The sequence below is a fragment of the Oncorhynchus kisutch genome, linkage group LG12, assembly GCF_002021735.2.
Source record: "Oncorhynchus kisutch isolate 150728-3 linkage group LG12, Okis_V2, whole genome shotgun sequence".
NCBI classification, from domain to species: Eukaryota; Metazoa; Chordata; class Actinopteri; order Salmoniformes; family Salmonidae; genus Oncorhynchus; species Oncorhynchus kisutch.
The window spans coordinates 47,143,221-47,160,773 of NC_034185.2; the positions used below are offsets into that span (position 1 = coordinate 47,143,221).

At 42.9% G+C, this 17,553-nt stretch overlaps 1 protein-coding gene across 1 annotated transcript in view; it reads right to left on the bottom strand.

The window, feature by feature from the left end:
• The window catches only part of LOC109900416 (F-box only protein 41), an 88,779-nt gene that overhangs the window by 41,255 nt on the left and 29,971 nt on the right, over positions 1–17,553 (bottom strand). The gene's annotated exons all lie outside the window — the stretch shown is intronic.

Below are 17,553 nucleotides of genomic sequence, written 5' to 3' on the forward strand. Positions count from 1 at the left end.
ACACACACACAAAGACACACAAAATAGGATTTCAGCAGCCACCCTTAAAAACATCAAAGAGGAGGTCAATTTCAACACATAACAGATACAGGAGTCGATGTGGCTGAAGCAGATTTTCCTCTATATTATGGGATGTGACGGGCATCATCAAAGGAAAAGTGCACTACTTTTAACAGGGCCCAGGGCAAAAGTAGTGTGCTATGAAGGGAATAGGGTGCCATTTGGGACACAGACAGAGACCAGAGGGTGACGGAGAGGTTGCTAAATATATACACAAATATATAATATATGGTGTAATGAATAATCTGGTTTACACTGAGAATTGAATCCCCACATAGAAAGTGCTGTAGGATTGTGGGTAGTCGGGGTAGTGAGTATCACAGTGTCTCCCCAACCTGGGAAAAACACACGCGTCCCAAATCCAACCCCATTCCGTGTATATAGTGTTCTATTTTTGTACTATGTAGAGAATAAAACAGCGACTGAAAAACAGCTTCTATCTCAAGGCCATCAGACTGTTAAACAGCCACCACTAACATTGAGTGGCTACTGCCAACACACTGTCAATGCCACTGACTCTACTCCAGCCACTTTAATCATGGGAATTGACGGGAAATGATGTAAATATATCACTAGCCACTTTAAACAATGCTACCTTATATAATGTTACTTACCCTACATTATTCATCTCATATGCATACGTAGATACTGTACTCTATATCATCGACTGCATCCTTATGTAATACATGTATCACTAGCCACTTTAACTATGCCACTTGGTTTACATACTCATCTCATATGTATATACTGTACTCGATATCATCTACTGTATCTTGCCTATGCTGCTCTGTACCATCACTCATTCATATATCCTTATGTACATATTCTTTATCCCCTTACACTCTGTATAAGACAGTATTTTTTGGGGGGAATTGTTAGTTAGATTACTTGTTCGTTATTACTGCATTGTCGGAACTAGAAGCACAAGCATTTCGCTACACTCGCAATAACATCTGCTAACCATGTGTATGTGACAAATACATTTGATTTGATTTGATTTAGAATAGGGTGCCATTTTGTCCCAGAGACACAGACTGGTAGTAGAGTTGGATTATACTGTTGAAGAATTGGTATTCATGATACACTGATCCAAAGATGATCGGCTTTACATTTCTTTTTGTTGGAATATATTGCATCTGTCTTTTTGAGTAGCCTTTTCTACTCACTTCATCTGGATATTCAAATCGTTGTTGTTGTTTTTTTACAGTGCAGTGAATACTTATTTGTAGTGGTCTGGTAGGTTGGAGGGACTTTGGAGGGGCTAGCACACAGAGGCACACACACACCCCATCCAGTCTAGAGCAGACCCACCTGGGTGAGTAGAGGGAAGGAGAGGAGCGTGACCACAGATTGGATTAGAGGTGTGTGTTTGACTGATTGTACCAGTGGACAGTGTGTTCGACATGTACAGTAAGTGCGCTACACAGCTGATTCGAATAATCAACTAATCATCAAGCTTTGATCGTTTGAATCAGCTGTGTAGCGTCAGGAAAAAATATATATATATATTTTTTTAAATGCACTCTTTAGGGTCACGAGGACCGAGTTTGGGAAACGCTGATCTAATGCGTGTGCTCCTGCAACCCAGCCTCTGCAGCTATTATCCCACCAGATAGGTTTCACAAAAGAGCAGCAAGGCATTCATCCATGACAGAGCCATCGCTCTGTCAATGCATCTCAGTCCACGCTGGATCAAAGTGGCAAGGCTCAAATAAGACCTGGGGCTAGAGAGAGATACGCCAATCCTCTGGGAGTGGAGGGCTAAGGACATGCAGAACTGAAAAGCCTCGCTCTTCTCCCTCTCTCCCCAGAAGTGTTGTGTTAATGCACTATACCACCAGACTGGCGGACGGACGGCTCACTCTGCATAACTGAAGCTGAGTTTGAGGAGGAGGGGAAGAGGGTGGGTTTAAAGAGACACACACAGACATGCATAGACATGCATAGACACAGAAACCTGCAGAAAGAGAGAAAGACGTACCAAAAGAGACACAGCAGGAAATCAAAAGAGCCAATAGGAAGAAGCAAGAGAGGAGACAGACAGACCGACACATCTCAGTAGGACATATACACGTGATGTGTCGGTTTCCTGTTGTCAACCTTAATTTTTTTTAAACACACCGCTCTCTCTAGGCGTGACTCATCGTCTCCTTTCAAAACTAGCACCTCCAGACAGGGGGAACAAGTCGACAAATAAGCCCACATGTTCACACCGGCACTGGGGGAGTTGAAAACCAGGTCTCCTACAGTCTTTCCTGGGTCTTACTGTACTGGGACACTAGGCCGTGTGTGTGTGTGTGTGTGTACACGTTTTTACTATACTTACGAGTACCAGAAGTCCTCTCAAGAAAAGTAACCCAACTAAAATTCACAAATATAGTAAGACAGCGGTGTGTGTGTGTGTGTGTGTGTCTGTCTGACTGGCACAGACCTAGACAAGACATTGAGGGTGAAGTAGTACCAGACCACCTGTTTACAGGTTGGTAGGATGGCGCTACAGAGGACAGAGCTTCCGTGAATCCATGCTCTCTGTTCCTCACCCGTCCTCTCCTCTTCCATATGCTCTACCCGCACACACCGGCCTCCCACACTCAGTTTCCCCATGAAGTATATACACCATATAATAGACTTCCATAAGGAACACGGTGTCTCAGGTGGCTCGTCCTCAAGTGACACCTCTCTGGTTGTCCACACTACAGGGCAGATAAAAAGGCATGTCAGAGACATTCATATGGAAGGGGAACTGAAAATGTGTGTAATTGCATCTCGACAGTGTTCGCGTCCCAAATGACAGCATTATTCCCTTCATAGTGCATTACTTTTGACCAGGGCCCATAGAAGTGCACTATAAAATGGAATTAATGGTGCCATAGAGTACCAGAGTACGAGTCATAATACCCATAAAACCTAGCAGTCAAACAGGGAAATGGTTCCAAATTGTTTTTTTCCCCCACCATTTATAGAAACACTTCAAATAAGGGATGTGTTTCATGTAGGCTTACCCTGGCGTAACGTTTTGATGGCTGTGTAAATCTCTCAGACATGGTGACTTATCAATATATAGTGCCTTCGGAAAGTATTCAGACCCCTTGACCTTTTCCATTTTGTTACATTACAGCCTTATTATCAAATGGATTCAATATTTATTTTTTCTTCAGAAAATCTACACAAAATACCATAATGACAAAGAAAACAGTTTATACATTTTTTTCAAATGTTTATACATTTTTTCAAATGATTTACAAAAGTTCTCAGATCCTTTGCGGTGACACTCGAAATTGAATTGACCTCCGGTGCATCCGGTTTCCATTGATCATCCTTGATATGTTTCTACAACTTGGGAGTCCACATGTGGTAAATTCAATTGAATGGACATGATTTGGAAAGACATAAACCTGTCTATATAAAAAAGGTCCCATAGTTGTCAGTGCATGTCACAGCAAAAAGAAAGCCATGAGGCCAAAATAATTGTCCGTAGAGCTCAGAGACAGGATTGTGTCGAAGGCACAGATCTGGGTATGGGTACCAAAACATTTCTGCAGCATTGAACCACCAAGACTCTTCCTAGAGCTGGCCACCCAGCAAAACTGAGCAATCGGAGGAGAAGGGACTTGGTCAGGGAGGTGACCAAGAACCTGATGGTCACAGACAGCGCTCTAGAGTTCCTCTGTGGAGATGGGAGAACCTTCCAGAAGGACAACTATCTCTGCAGCACTCCACCAATCAGGCCTTTATGGTAGTGGCCAGACAGAAGCCACTCCTCAGTAAAATACACATGACAGCCTGCTTGGAGTTTGCCAAAAAGGCACCTAAAGACTCTCAGACCATGAGAAACAAGGTTCTCTGGTCCGATGAAAGCAAGATCGAACTCTTTGACCTGAATGCTAAGCATCATGTCTGGAGGAACCCTGGCACAATCCCTACGGTGAAGCATGATGATGGCATCGTCATACTGTGGGGATGTTTTTCAGCGGCAGGGACAGATCAACGGAACAAAGTACAAAGAGATCCTTGATAAAAAACCTGATCCAGAGCGCTCAGGACCTCAGACTGGGGCGAAGGTTCACCTTCCAACAGGACAATGACCCTAAGCACACAGCCAAAACAACGCAGGAGTGGCTTCAGGACAAGTCTCTGAATGTCTTTGAGTGGCCCAGCCAGAGCCCGGAATTGAACCCGATCGAACATCTCTGGAGACCTGAAAATAGCTGTGCGGCAACGCTCCCCATCCAACCTGACAGAGCTTGAGAGGTACAGGTGTGCCAAACTTGTAGCGTCATACACAAGGAGACTCGAGGCTGTAATCGCTGCCAAAAAGTGCTTCAACAAAGTACTGAGTAAAGTGTCTGAATACTTATGTAAATGTGATCAGTTTTTATTTTTAATACTTTTGCAAAAATGTCTAAAAACCTGTTTTTGCTTTGTCATTATGGGGTAGTGTGTGTAGATGGATTCATTTTTTCTCTCATCAATTTTAGAATAAGGTTGTAACGTAATAAAATGTGGGAAAAGTCAAGGGGTCTGAAATCTATATTTACCCCCCAAAAATTAAATGCTAATTAGCTGCTAAAGAACGATGATGATCTGGATGAAAATGCCAATTCGAGGCAAAAGTAAGAATCTCTGGATTAACCATCTAATGTAAGCTAAATGTAGTAATGAATAAATTGGCTGCATTTCTGTAAATGTACCTGTTAGCAAACGGTGCTAGAGATTACGTGCAGGAGCTTGCAGGGATTTGTAGTCTTCCATGTCTACTTATGTTAATTAGCATGTTCAAATCTGATCGTAAATAGTCACTTTGTCCGAGAGAGATTTACGTGGTTATGAAAATGGCACGCCAGGGTAAACCTACACGAAACGCAGCCCTTATTTGAAGTGTTTCTAAAATGTATGGTGGAAAAACGATTGGAACCATTTCCCTGTTTGATCGATAGGTTTTATGGGTAGTATGACACCTCCACTGTGGGGCTCTATTTGGGATGCAGGATCTGTCTCACCATGCCAGGATGAAAGGGCACTGTGCGGTTGATATAATGCTATCGGGTGCTAGTTTCAGGGTCAGATACAGACCAATTTCATGTTGCCTTTTATACAGGGGTGCAAATCTCACCTGCAGAAGTCAATCTGCTTCAGCAAGAGAGAATGATAATTTAGGGCGCTTGGTCAAATGTAGTGCACTACAGTTGGTAGAGCATGGCGCTTGCAACACCAGGGTTGTGTGTTCGATTCCCACGGGGGACCAGTAGAAAAGGTACAAAAATGTAGGCACTCACTACTGCAAGTCGCTCTGTATAAGAGTGTCTGCTAAATGTCATAAAATGTAAATAGGGAATCGGGTGCAATTTGGGATGCATCCTGATTATCTATAAATAAAATGGAAGGCATGATTAGGACGGTCTTTTAAATGGAAATACAATTTGCAAGATTTGCATTCTTCACATGTATAATAATATAGATATACACTGAGTGTACAAAACATTAGGAACTTCTGCTCTTTCCATGACAGATTGACCAGGTAAATCCAGTTGAAAGCTATGATCCCTTATTGATGTCACCTGTTAAATCCATTTCAAAATCAGTGTTGCTGAAGGGGAGGTGAAAAGTTAAAGGATTTTTAAGCCTGGAGACAATTGAGACATGTATTGTATGTGTGCCATTTAGAGGGTGAATGAGCGAAACAAAATATTTAAGTGCTCTTGAACGGGGGTATGGTGGTAGGTGCCAGGGCACATCGGTTTAAGTGTGTCGAACTGAAAAGCTACTGGGGTTTTCACACTCAACAGTTTCCTGTGGGCATCAAGAATGGTCCACCACCCAAAGGACACCCAGCCAATTTGACAAAGCTGTGGGACACATTGGAGTCAACATGCCCCGACAAATTGAGGCTGTTCTGAGGGCAAAGGGGGGTGCAACTTAATATCCCTAATGTTTTACACACTCAGTATATCTATTGAACTACTATGTGTTTAGCATTGCAGGGACCAAGATGAAAAATGAAATGTATCGGAAAGGATCGAGTGGGAGTATGTCACATGCTAATGTAAGGACGTCACAATGCTTCTTAGCGAGTACCACTTCCTCCCGATTCGGCTCACACAGAGGCTCAAACCCAGGACCTCTGCCCTGCTAGCGCACGTGACCTCCCTCCTGAAGCGTCTTACCATTTGGCGCTACACGAAAAGCTAGCTGTTCAGTAGCGCAAGGGGCGACACAAGGCTGAGGAGGACGTGTCGCACACCCCCATATGCTACTAACAGGACGATTTCAGACAGGGTACAAATGCCTAATTAGTAATCATAGGATGTAAATGAATGTTTTGGTAATCAATGGAGGTGAGCAGAGGACCAGGGAGGCCGGGACTAATGAGAATTAGACTTTGCTCATAAATCCGCTGCTAAATCACCGCCGGTTAAGTGGATGGGTGTCCAGTAGGGTCCAAGCCAGGCACCCTAAACTGTTATCACCTAGCTTATTACAATGCGGCTCACTGAATGCTATTCATTCCCTTTGCTGACCTACAGAAGGCAATTAGCCTGAATTGGAGCATTAGCATATTAGCTAACGATGCTAGCATGGACAGCAGCGCATTCTATTGGGAAATGCTAATCAGCATGCTAACACACAATGATGGCGTGGAAGGCAAAAGGATATTCCAGGGAGCATATTCCAACAGTGCTTTCTAAAGGAGATCATGGTATGCTATGACGTTGTGACATGAAAAGAGTGTCATGCTGACTGAAGAATAATGATCCCGAGGAAGAGGGGAAGCGGGGAGGGCCAAGAAGGACAAAGGGATGAAAGCAGATAGAAATGTATTAGTCGCCAAACGATAATGATCTAAACCACTGCTGTTCATGGATATAAAGATAGGGGAAATATACATGAACAGGATCTAGTATCTATCCATCTAGGGCTAATGACCATGATAAGAGGGGCTAATGAATAGTCACACTAGCTTACAGCCAGCCACCGTCAACTTGAGATGAGACAGACAGAGGGGCCATGTCCCAAATTACACCCTATTCCTTATTTAGTGCACAATTTTCTTTTACCAGGACCCTTGGGGGTCTGCATAGGGAATAGGGTGCCATTTGGGACGCACCCCTGACTCGCTCTGTACACCCAAGGGTCCAACAAGCCACAACAGCCACGATGAATAAGACACGGTCGGCATTCCAAATGGCATCCTATTCCCTATATATTGCACTACCTTTGACAAGACCCCTAAGGACCCTGGTTAAATATAGTGCACTTAATAGGGTGCCACTTAGGACACAGACATGATCTTCTAAAGTGGTCCTGTTTATATGTTAATTATCATCACTGGTCAGTCCGTCTTTCATAGTTGTCATGATCACCGGTTATTAATTCAATATTATACAGCATTAATATTCATGGAGTGAAATAATTCATTAAAAGCCATGCATGACAGACAGATAGAAAATACCTTTTATAAATAGTTGCTTTGTGGTGTCGCTCAGCCAAGTGACAAGCGCTTATTACGGATTCTACTTAGTCACCTGGATGGGACTAAGTAGATGTGTTTGTTTTACGTACACACACGCATATGCATGGAACAAATGCTTACACACCACACACACATATATATATATATATTTTACACTCACACACACACACACACACGTTTGTACACAGGATCTATTGAATAATACTGAACCGTGAGAGAGAACATGTGGTACAGAGGGAAGGAGGGAGACAAAGAAAGAGAGAAGCAGCAGCCTGTCGAGGGTGAGGTGAGAAGAGAGCACTAGAATAAAGGAGAGGCAGTGAAAGAGACAGTGAGCGACAGATGTAGGAGGAGACAAGCTAGAGAATAGGAGGGTGCACGAGACCCAGGTAGCAACGAAGGACAAAAAAAAAAATCTGTATGCCTTGATCATGTTGATGAAGCTCATCGGCCTGTTTTCAAAGCCTTCTCTCCCCGAGGTTCTTGATTTCCAAGAAACCCTAATCCAGGTCCCGGTGCTCTACAATTGGATTGAGTGCATTTTTTTTATTTTTATGTCACCTACCAATCCCAAAGGACAAAACACATCGTGCCCACAAATGGTTAAAAGCAACAGTTAGCCGTCCTGTCACCTCTGATTAGAAATGTCAGCCATCATTTTCAAAACATTTCCCGTCGATACAACATATAGAATCGTCACCGTATATCGCTAACACCTGCTGCTTTCAGACGTGAGAGTCTATGCGGTGCGTTTTGTCGTATAGAATGTCATCCTACGGTCAATAGTAGGGCCGGGACAATACCAGTATCGTGATACTCGTTAGTACGTGGCAAGGAAACTTCTTTAGGAAAACATTCCTAATGTTGGAAACAAACATTGTCATTCCGAGTCAGATTTATCCACTTATTTTCCAATCTATAGCAACACAATATTTTATATACAGCAGTTTTTTAAAAAGGACTAGAGAGTTCTGTCTGCTTGGTGTTTTCATTTATGCCTTGGGAATCTTTTTTCCTATGCTGGTATCATCACAGCCCTAGTCAATAGAATGCTTTGACAATTCTGTCAAATGAGTCAATGACAAAATCAAGACTCTCTTTTCTACAGATTTGTTATATTCTCGAATGCTAAATAATGGCTAAGGGATAGCGGGACTCCCTTCTCTGCTTCTGTTTAAAACCTTGGTCTAATGGTTATTTTATGGTTTTATCGGATCATGCTAATAAGGGTGAAGAAGAGGGGATATCAATGTATTCATCTGGTTTGAGTTTCCTCTTCTGATTCTGAAACATGGGGGGGAGAAGGGGAAGACCTGATCTTAAATCACCTGGTGATGGCAGTATTCACACATGCCATCTTGCAAGCTCACATCAACACCTAGAACCAAGACTTGAGCTAACGTCATTCCGACACGGTCAACCTAATTGGAGAGGTGTGTCGTAAGTCTCTCCATTGCGCCCGTCCTCTTGCTCATGCTCTCTTCAATTGGTTTCTATGCCCCACTCACTCACCTCTCCCTCTCCCCAAAGCCGAGGACCTGCAAATCAAACCCTCCATCATCTAAACTTTGGCCGGGGTTCATTATCAATCCCCTAACTTCCTGGTTAGGGAAGTTTTACAGCCCTTCCTCAGGGCTGTAACATGCATTTCTCATAAAGTGACTTCATTTTGTGTCAGTGCCTTCGGTTGAGGTTTAAATTATTCATCTTTAAAAAGGAGTCTGTTAAAAGGGGCAATCTAGGATTGGAACATCAATTTTTGGACTAGGCGCATAAGGTGAAACAACGCCATTGATCGTACCAGTGCATGTGTTATTGTTTTGCCGATGAAACGGAAGAGAGAACCGTCCAGCATTGTGGTATAGCAAAATGGAAGTACATTCTTTGCTGTTCTATCATGCGTGCAATGATGTACTATAAGATATAAAGTATTCATTCTACAGTCACATAGTATAGATTCTATTTACACACCATTTTAAATGTCAACCTTTCTCCCATATCTTTAAGGAAATCTCCCGTCAGTTGAGTGGGAGTCTCTCTCATTGGTGTGTGTGTGTGTGTGTGTGTCTCTCATTGGTGTGTGTGTGTCTCTCATTGGTGTGTGTGTATGCACGTGCATGTGTGTGAACCCACTGCTCTAAGACACTGGCTCCTCCCTACCCGGACAGTAACGCTTTGCATTCTGGGAATGCTGCCACGCTTGGCGCAGAACGAACCTGTTTCCACAGTAGCATCACATCGGAGAGAGATTGTAAGCCGCCCTCCTCCCTCCCACCCTCCCTCTTAAGGGAATGAGCATGAAATACGTTAGATGAAATACGGTACTGAAATTGCGTCGCATTGAGAGTGGCCTTTTGATGTTCTCACTAGGGGCTTGGTCATTCACTCAGCCCACCCTGGCTGGGTGTGGGGCATAAATCACAGGGACAGTAGCGCTGACCATGTATGTATGCATACAAAATGATCAGTTTCTCTGGTTTAACTATTTATAGTTACGTGTTTGGGTAAAATGAAAATTTTAGTTTTATTCTATAAACTGACAACATTTCTCCCACATTCCAAATAAAATGGTCATTTAGAGAAAATGACAACTGGTCAAAATAACTAAAAAGATGCAGTGTTGTCAGATCTCTAATAATGCAAAGAAAATAAGTTCATATCCACCAGATTTCACAGTGGGTGCGAGACCTGGAGAGGCCTACAAGCCACAGTGTCTCGCAAACACAGTGAAATTTGGTGGAGGATCGGTGATGATCTGGGGGTGCTTCAGAAAGGCTGGAGTCGGGCAGATTTGTCTTTGTGAAGGACGCATGAATCAAGCCACGTACAAGGATGTCCTGGAAGAAAACTTGCTTCCTTCTGCTCTGACAATGTTCCCCAACTCTGAGGATAGTTTTTTTCCCAGCAGGACGATGCTCCATGCCACATGGCGTGAATGGAGGACCACCAGATCAAGACCCTGTCATGGCCAGACCAATCTCCAGACCTGAACCCCAATTCAAAACCTCGAATTTGATCTAGAGGAAGATGGTCAAAGAAGAGCTGCTTGAAGTTTTCCGCCAGGATGGCATAAAGTCACCAAACATTAATGTGAAAGACTGGTGGAGAGAGCATGCCAAGACGCATGAAAGCTGTGATTGATAAATCAGGGTTATTCCACCAAATATTGATTTCTGAAGTCTTCCTAAGATAAAACATAAGTATTGTGTTGTTTACTTATTTTCTTTGCATTATTCAAGGTCTGACAACACTGCACCTTTTTGTTATTTTGACCAGTTATCATTTTCTGCAAATAAATGCTCTAAATGACAATATTTTTATTTGGAATTTGGGAGAAATATTGCCAGTAGTTTATAGAATGGGTAAATTAACATTTTGTTTTAAACATACCTATAAATAGTACAACCAAAGAAACTGATAATTTTGCAGTGTTTATATTATTATTATTTGTATTTTCCAGATCAGTCATTTTATTTATTTAACTAGTCAAGTCAGTTAAGAACAAATTCTTATTTACAATGACGGCCTAGGAACAGTGGATTAACTGCCTTGTTCAGGGGCAGAACCGATTTTTACCCTGTCAGCTTAGAGATTCGATCTAGCAACCGTTCGGCTACTGGCCCAAAGCTCTAACCACTAGGCTACCCACCGCCCCACATGGTCAGTGCTATTTAAGATGAAGATAGTTGTTTTTTTCATGAGAGCGGCCTTATTTCTATTACAGCATAATGGATGGCGGTCATTCATATTCCATTCACCCAGTTCAATGTAACAGCAATAGGTTTAGCCTACTTGAATTGATAATCAAATTTTCCCTAAGCCCATTAGGAGGTTGCTACAACCTAGCCTATGAATGAAAGTTTACAACGTAGGAGCACATAGGTTGAGAGGAAACATTTGACACATTCAATTCCGCCTTGCACACCCTTGCCTGCATCTAGATGATGTAGGGTGTAATCATTAGTCCAACAGTTTCAAGCGAGAGTTTCTATTGCACAACTATAGGTATGCGTTCTAGTGCTGATAGTCATAGCCAGCTAGCTAACATAGGGATGCTATGTTTGAGAGGGGTGTTTGAGTAGGCTGAACTAGCTAGCTGCATTTGCTAGTTAAGTAAGTGGGGGGAAATTAAGAAATCTCTCCCCCTCTCTAGCTTCCCCTTCCTTTTGGAAGACATTACTTTGTTCAAAACTGTTCTGTCTTTCTCACTCCTTGCCACATTTTATGCACTACAGTGCTAGCTAGCTGTAGCTTACATTCATTCTCTGATCCTTTGAATGGCGAAAAGTTTATGTACATGTAATGTCATTTGAAATTCCGTTGTTTCAAACCCTCTTCAGTCTGAATAAGCCCCTAGTTGCCCTGCTATCTACAACAACCTGTGGTTTTCCTCATGTCCCTTGACCTTCATTTCAGATCACAGCAGGAAGAGTTTAATGACTCTCCAATCCAATCAACTGCGTAAACGCTCCATGAACAGCCAATCGTCACTGCTCACACTGACATGGCCCGGGCTATTATTGGACAACTTTCATTTCCCCAATCAAAGCACAGCGCTGGCATTACAATGCAAATGACTTGGGCAATCTGCAGCCTTTTACTTGATACGATCAAAGTGGGTTAGAAAAAGAACATCCCTCTTCCTGATTTCTTGGCACAATGTGTTTGGTTAATGAGTTGCCAAGCCAGTAAACCTGAATAAGTCATCTAATATAAACTCAGCAAAAAAAGAAACGTCCTCTCACTGTCAACTGCGTTTAATTTCAGCAAACTTAACATAACAAGATTCAACAACAGACATAAACTGAACAAGTTCCACACAGACATGTGACTAACAGAAATTGAATAATGTGTCCGTGAACAAAGGGGGGGGGGGGGGGGTCAAAATCAAAAGTATCAGTCAGTATCTGGTGTATCTATCATGGACTGCACCAGATTTGCCAGTTCTTGCTGTGAGAGGTTACCCCACTCCTCCATGGAGGGATTGGGGGACTGATGGAGGGATTGTGCATTCCTGGTGAAACTCGGGCAGTTGTTGTTGCCATCCTGTACCTGTCCCACAGGTGTGATGTTCGGCCGTACCGATCCTGTGCAGGTGTTGTTACACGCGGTCTTTTAAGGGAATCGTTCAAACATTGGCACATTCTAAGATTCGATGATCGTATCGGTAATGTGTTTTCGGACCTTCCCTTGGTCGTATTCTCGCGGGGCAGAAACCTCAGAGATCAACTGGTAAACTCTGATTTACCACCCCAAGATATCCCTGCACAATGTGTATTTGCGCCCCTACTGGATGGAAACTACAAGCTGTGCTCAAAGCAATGGCACTTATAAATGTAGATCCTTCAAACACCCACAAACAGGGAAACAGATCCCAATCAAAGGTGTTATTACGTGCTCCACTAAGGCAGTTATTTATTTTATAACTTGTCCTTGTGGTAAGAATTGTGTGGGTAAAACAAAGTGCGAAGTAAGTCTCAGAGCATCGTTGCACCATTAGGTGCAAAAACTCGACATACCCAGTTGCGGCCCACTTTTTGGAAGAAAACCACTCGATTTCGTCTATGTTATATTGGCATCGAACATGTCACCCTCCCTAGGAGAGGGGGTGACCTCGACAATTTGTTGTTAATATCATGAGGCTGCTTGGATCTTTAATTGAAAGACCCTTGCTCCCTTCGGTCTCAACGTAGACTTTGATCTGAAGCCATTCTTGTGATTTTGCTATTGTAAATGTTTGTAGGCTTATGTAGTCAAATTGTATCTATGATCGTACGCTATCCATTTATATTTTTTGTATGCTATTTTAAAAGGAGAATTAACCTATGATATCAGGTCACACCTGGCCATGATTACAGACACGTGTCTAAATAGGTGTGCCTTTCTTTCGCCTCTATGTTACACGTGGTGTGCCACTGCGAGGACGATCAGCTGTCCATCCTGTCTCCCTCTAGCACCGTCTTAGGCGTCTCACAGTACGGACATTGCAATTTATTGCCCTGGCCTCATCTGCAGTCCTCATGCCTCCTTGCAGCATGCCTAAGGCACGTTCACGCAGATGAGCAGAGAACCTGGGCATCTTTGTTTTGGTGTTTTTCAGAGTCAGTAGAAAGGCCTCTTTAGTGTCCTCAGTTTTCATAGCTATGACCTTAATTGCCTACCGTCTGTAAGCTGTTAGTGTCTTAACGACTGTTCCACAGGTGCACATTAATTGTTTATGGTTCATTGAACAAACATGGGAAACAGTGTTTAAACCCTTTACAATGAAGACCTGTGAAGTTATTTGGATTTTTAACAATTATCTTTGAAAGACATAGGTTTTCAATTCCGATCTGTGAGTCTATTAGCGAGCACACACACACGTGATGAAACATTGAAATTACTGGGAAGGCTCAGCTTAACTACATATCACATTACATTTGTATCCTGAGGCAACACTTTAGTTGCGTAACCCTGAAATTATTTATGTTATCGCAAATTAGTCTAAAAGACCCTATTTCGGACTGTAGTGGCTGACTGTTGAAGTAAAGAGGTTGACTTTCTCTGCTTGCCTATTCTATAAATGGTTGAGTTCTGATTGAATACAAGAAAATTATACCTTCCCTTGACAAGGACATCTAATAACAACAATATATATATTATTATAAATATTAATATATTAGGCCCATATATTTATCATTTTATGTAGAAACTAGCTAAACCAAATTTTCAAGACACTAGACGGTTCAAAAATATCATAAAATTATAATTTAATACAACAACTTGTATATCTCCCATCATGCTGAGAAGACGCAGCGGCCATCTTTTAGCCATCGTCAACCACACCGCTGAGTCATCTTTTTTTGCGGCTTACCCTGAACATTCACAGTCTGTGATGCACTTTTTCCATCTCTGCAGCTAGCCTACATTTCAGTGTCAGAAAGACCTTACTGTTGAGTTGCCAGCTTTTCTTCCACGCAAGGAGAGCCAATGGGTTGCATCCCAAATGGCACCCTAGTCCCGATGTAGTACACTACTTTTCAACATGGACCATAGGGCCCTTGTCAAAAGTAGTTCAGTGCATAGGGAATAGGGTGCCATTAGGTACACATCCAATGTCTTTGGCATAACGGAGAAAGTCAAAACAACTCAGACAAATGGTAGTTGGTCTATTGACCTTCGTAGAGGGTGCCTTAGCGACAGGATATTCATCACTCTTACAACGACAACATAGTCATTTGGCAGACAAACTTTACCCAAAGCAAATTAAAGCATCCATCAAAATAAGGAGGCTGAAACAACAAGAGCTAGTTAAAGAGAATGTATCTCAACCAAGATAAACCAAGCTAAAAAAAAAATATTAAAAACTTTTGTAAAACTTTTCAAAATGGAGTGATATTACCACTGTGCTGGGATAGTCCCATCTCATAATACCTGAGATGTTGGCCTTGGGCCTCCGCTCTCATATACCGACACTGGCAGGCTGTGTGTGTTTTTTACTATTCTTGTGGGGGCCAGAAGTCCTCACAAGGATAGTAAAATAAGGAAAATTGCAAGTGGAGACATTTCACAAGTCCCCACAAGGAAAAAGGCTATTTTAGGTTTAGGGAAAATAGGACATTGAATGGGAATCAATTGTTTATTCCCCACATTGAAACTGTGCGCACGCTGTGTGCATTGGTATGTCCGGTACGATGGCAGTAATGTGGCCATGATGACCTCCCAGGCCTTGCTCTGGAGAGTATTTATCCGTCTGTCTGTCTGTCTGCAGACAGCCGACCTATTATCTAGCCCTGATTAGCAGACTGACTGCAGAGTTAGAGAGAGGGAGGAGGGGGGGGGGGGGGGCAGACAGAGGGGGGGGGGGGGTAAAGGCAGACAGAAAGAGGAAGGGGTTGCTTTAACATCCTACACTGTGCAATGATGCTCTCTGTGCCTTTTCTATGAATGTTCCAATGCATCATTAATGCTAGCTGAGCTGAACTTACAATGCCAATCATTTTCATTTCAAATCAGGGAGTCACCATTGAGACTGGTGTCTCTTACAACGAAGCCCTGCATATACAATTTCATAAAACACATCTAATACAATATAAAACTAATAAAAATACAAGCTGAACATATATTGAACAGACAAACCTAAATATACACAAAATAGTCAACAAAAACAAACATATTCTTCATGATAAGAATCCTCTGTTCACTTCCCGAACTGCCCAAGGGACACTAAAGTACCTACTCAAAATGTATTTTGGAGACCATTCCAAACATGTGGAGGAAGAAAACGAAAAAGTCTGACCTACCTAACTGTAGAGACCAAAGGAGTCTCCAGAGTTATCAAACCTGTTCACAGGGTTGGTTAACTTGTCATTTCAAATCTTGACAGTGAAGTTAGGTAAGTCGGAAGCTTGCGGGGGCAGGGCTTCGCAAAAAAGCAATGACGTGATCTACTTGACTTCAAAAGAGGTCCGGACAACCTTTTGGTAAAGAACACAGTGATGAGTAATAAAACTATTTCCTGTGATAAAGCAAAGGGCGCTATGAGAAACGGCATCCGGGGGGGGGGGGGGGGGGGGGGGGGGGTTAAAAGTAGAGGCAGCTTGCACTTTGATAAACAGTTTCAGCCTAATCAAGAACAGGTAGAAAGGATGACTGCACAATCTGCTTCCTGCTGACTAGACACACAGTATCTGTTTCTGTAAAACAAATAGCCCACTTTCAGTCTTGGTTTAACAAGCTCATTCGTATGTTTTAGAAACTGTAATACATTATAGAACCATCCGTTGACTGAAGACGTAATCCATCTAAGTGAGACGATCTTACTCGCATGAAACAAACCCTAAAACTGAACCACCACAATAAAGTGTGTCAGCTATGCTCACGTTCCCCGTTCACCCTGAACGAATTAAGTGTAACGACTATGCCTTGTTGAAGCTGCCCCAAACACAGTAGGCCAGGTGGTTTGAGCCTTTGTGATACTGGTCCAAATTGTCTCCTATTGGCCAGATGTTGCTGTCCAAGCCGCCCTTCAAATTAAATAAAATTTATTTATATAGCCCTTCGTACATCAGCTGATATCTCAAAGTGCTGTACAGAAACCCAGCCTAAAACCCCAAACAGCAAGCAATGCAGGTGTAGAAGCACGGTGGTTAGGAAAAACTCCCTAGAAAGGCCAAAACCTAGGAAGAAACCTAGAGAGGAACCAGGCTATGTGGGGTGGCCAGTCCTCTTCTGGCTGTGCCGGGTGGAGATTATAACAGAACACGGCCAAGATGTTCAAATGTTCATAAATGACCTTCAGCCTGACTGGCCAATGAGCATGCTGAAGCACTGAGTGACATGGAGACAGCGGCCAATAGGCATGCTCCAGGCACAGAGAGTTATGGAGATGGCAGCAAGGCCACATCTGGAGGAACCGGACGTCCACAGAGAATCGCACCATCGAGAGAGAGAGAATCGCACCATCAAAAGAGAGAGAATCGCACCATCGATAGATAGACAGAGACAGAGACAGAGAGAGAGAGAGAGTTGTATCATCCATGTCAGGGTCACTGCTCTGTTTACCCTCGGAGTTCAGCCAATGCGTCAGTAACACTGACCCAGCTCTGGACAACTGTGTGAACAGGGAGAGAGACCAAAGCACCCAGCAGCCGTCATCAGCTGTGAGTTATCCACAAGGGTCCAGGCAAACACACATTCACACACACAGAGTTACGGACATAAACATCACAAAGTCAAACAATGTGATGCCTCCTGACTGTTTGGCAGGAAAACCAGGGTCCAAACGTTCTCGGTACGTGGCACTAACAGCTTCTGTATATTGACTCACTTATCCACAAGGGTCCAAGATAGACACAAACTCACACAGGGATATCACAGCCACTAAGAATATACTGTTAAGCTAAACCTGTACAGAATATTGTCTGACTCACTTGCAACAGTAAAGAGCTACAGTAGTAAATATAGTAGTAAATACATCAAAGGTTTACAGTAGGCCCTATTATCAGACTCACTGCTGTTTGTGGGCGAGCTCATACTGTAGG